This window comes from Cupressus sempervirens, chromosome 1, assembly GCF_028749045.1.
Source record: "Cupressus sempervirens isolate cs-2001-9-10 chromosome 1, ASM2874904v1, whole genome shotgun sequence".
Classification (NCBI taxonomy): domain Eukaryota; kingdom Viridiplantae; phylum Streptophyta; class Pinopsida; order Cupressales; family Cupressaceae; genus Cupressus; species Cupressus sempervirens.
This window is the reverse complement of record NC_143118.1, coordinates 608380111-608383080: the sequence shown is the minus strand read 5'-3', so window position 1 is coordinate 608383080 and position 2970 is coordinate 608380111. Positions and strand designations below refer to the sequence as shown.

The window sequence follows — 2970 nt, the reverse complement described above, 5'->3', positions numbered from 1 at the left end:
CCCAACTAGGTCAACCCATCTCCGTCGCCCCAGCCTCGGGCGACCCGACTGGGTCGCCAGAGTGGGTCGACGAGGGGTAAAAAAAAAAAAAAAATCATGGGAGGCCCTGTACAGCGAAAAGCGCTAAATTTTGGGCATTACAAAAAAAAAAAAAAAACAAGTTACCCACTTTTGGATCATGCACAAGTTTCAGTTCACGTATTGCCGAGCCGACTCGAGGCGTTACGCCTAGCTAGCCAGATTCGAGGTAGGGTAGCTGAAACAATTCGATTTGAGAATTTTCTTTATAAAAAGAGATCATGATAGGCCTCGTAAGGCAAAAGAGAATGAAATTTTGGGAGTTCAAAAAAAAATGTTACCCGGTTTTGGATCGCGCACAGGGCTCGAGTCACGTAGCATCGAGGTGCCCTGGGTGACATGATTCAAGTGAAAAGTTGACGGTGGCATGAGTCGTGCAAAAACATTGGAGGCCACTAAGGCTCGAGGCGCTTCGAGTCAAGGTTGCCGAGGCGGGTCAGGTTGAAAACTTTGGGCATTAACCAAAAAGAAAAAGTTAACTGCTTTTGGATCATGTACACGGCTCGGGGCACTTAGAATCAAGTCGAGCACAGTGACATGAGTCGTGCAAAAAATTTGGAGACGACTCGAGTCGGGGCATCCGACTCTATTCGAGTTCAAAACTTTGGGACTTGACAAAAAAAAGAAAAGAGAAAAAGTTACCCAGTTTTGGATCACGTAAGTGACTCGGGCCACTCAGAATAAAGGCGAGTGCGATTACATGAGTCGAGCAAAAAAAAAATGGAGGTGGTTAAGGCTTGAGGCAATTCGAGTTGGGGTAGCTGAGTCGATTCGAAAACTTTGGCCGTTAGCCAAAAAAAGAATTAATCACTTTTGGATCACGTACATGACTTGGGGCGCATAGAATCAAGTCAAGCACGGTGAGATGAGTGGTTCGAAAAAATGGCAGGCGATTAAGGCTCGAGGCGATTTGAGTTGGGGTTGCTGACACGATTCGGGTTGAAATCTTTGGGTGTTAACCAAAGAAGGAAGAAGTTAACCGCTTTTGGATCACGTACATGACTCGGGGCACCAAGTCGAGCACGGTGACATGAGTCCTGCAAAAAAACTGGAGGCGGTTAAGGCTCGAGGCGATACGAGTCGGGGTCGCCGACACAATTTGGGTTGAAAACTTTGGGCGTTAACCCAAAAAAAGAGTTGACCACCTTTGGATCACGCACATGACTCGGCGCACTTAGAATCATGTCGAGCACGGTGACATGAGTCGTGCGAAAAAATTGGAGGCGGTTAAGGCTCGACGCGATTCGAGTCGGGGTTCGGGTAATTGGGACGATTCGTGTCGAGGTTGCCGACACGGTTCGAGTTGAAAACTTTGGGCATTAACCCCCCAAAAAAAAAGGGTTGACCTCTTTTGGACCACGTACATGACTCAGGGCACTTAGAATCAAGTCGAGCACGGTGACATGGGTTGTGCGAAAAATTCGGAGGCGATTCGAGTCGGGGTAGCCAACTCGATTTGAGTTCAAAACTTTGGGCGTTAACCAAAAAAATAAGTTGACCGGTTTTGGATCACGTACATGAGTCGTCTGCCCTCGCGAAAATTACAAAACCCGGTGACCCACCTAGAATTTGCAGTCAGAAGCTTTTTCTGCCCTCACAAAAATTTACAAACCCCACCCGCTCGAAATTTGGACTTGGAAGTTTTTTCCGCCCTCGCGGAGTTTACAAACCCCACCCGCTCGGAATTTGGCACTTGGAAATGACGAAATCCCGCCTGCTCAGAATTTGGACTTGGAAGATTTTTCCGCCCTCACAGAAATTGCAAACCTGACCCACATGGAAAACTTTTTCGCACTTGCAGAAATCACAAAACCCCACCCGCAGGGAATTCGACACTCGGGAGATTTTTCCGCCCTTTCAAAAATCGCAAACCCCACCAGCTCAGAATTTGGGACTTACAAAACCCCACTCGCCCAAAATTTGGCACTCGAGAGATTTTTCTGCCCTGGCAGAAATTTCTACAAAGCCCCTCCCTCCCGCCCGGAATTTGGCACTCGAGAGGGCAGAAATTGCAAACCCCACCCGCTGGGAATTTGGCACTTGGGAGATTTTTTCGCCCTCGCGGAAATTTTCACAAAGCCCCACCCGCCTGGAATGTGGCACTTGGGAGATTTTTCCGCCCTGGTAGAAATTGCAAAAACCCCACCCGCCGGGAATTTGGCACTCGGGAGATTTCTTCGCCCTCGCAAAAATTTTCACAAAACCCCACCCCCTCGAAATTTGGCACCTGGGAGAGTCTTCCCGCCCTCGCAAAAAATTGCAAACCCCACCCGCCCAAAATTTGGCACTTGGAAGATTCTTCCTACACTCGCACAAATTGCAAACCCCACCCGCCGGGAATTTGGCACCTGAGAGATTGTTACGTTACGAGCTCGCAAGAAAAAACCTTGCAAACCCCACCCCCACCCAAAATTTGGCACTTGGGAGATTTTCTCGCCCTCGCGCAAATTACAAACCCCACCCGCCTCAGAGTCGAAAAAGGTTTTACGAATCGAGGCGACAGAGGGCTGAATCTCAGTGGATTGTGGCAGCAAGGCCACTCTGCCACTTACAATACCCCGTCGCTTATTTAAGTCGTCTGCAAAAGATTCTTCTCGCCAACTGCTTGAAATTAATATCCAAGGTTGCTCCAACGGGCTAGTGTGCCGATCGGAGATGGCCAATGACACGGGCCCCTGGGAGTGCAAGAGCACCCCTACTGCGGGTCGAGATGCAGCCGAAGAGAGATATGCGTCGCATCTAGCATGGATTCTGACTTAGAGGCATTCAGTCATAATGCGACACACGGTAGCTTCGCGCCACTGGCTTTTCAACCAAGCGCGATGACCAAATGTGTAAATCAACGGTTCCTCTCGTACTAAGTTGAATTACTATCGCGGCGCGGATCATCAA

The 2970-nt window shown here is 49.0% G+C and overlaps 1 non-coding gene across 1 annotated transcript in view; it reads right to left on the bottom strand.

Moving 5' to 3' along the window:
- Positions 1 to 2564: 2564 nt before the first annotated feature.
- LOC149579085 (25S ribosomal RNA) overlaps positions 2565 to 2970 on the bottom strand; it is a 3403-nt gene continuing 2997 nt past the window's right edge. Inside the window, exon 1 of the ribosomal RNA XR_016357816.1 lies at positions 2565 to 2970. This exon is cut by the window's right edge and continues 2997 nt beyond it. This is a non-coding gene — a ribosomal RNA (25S ribosomal RNA).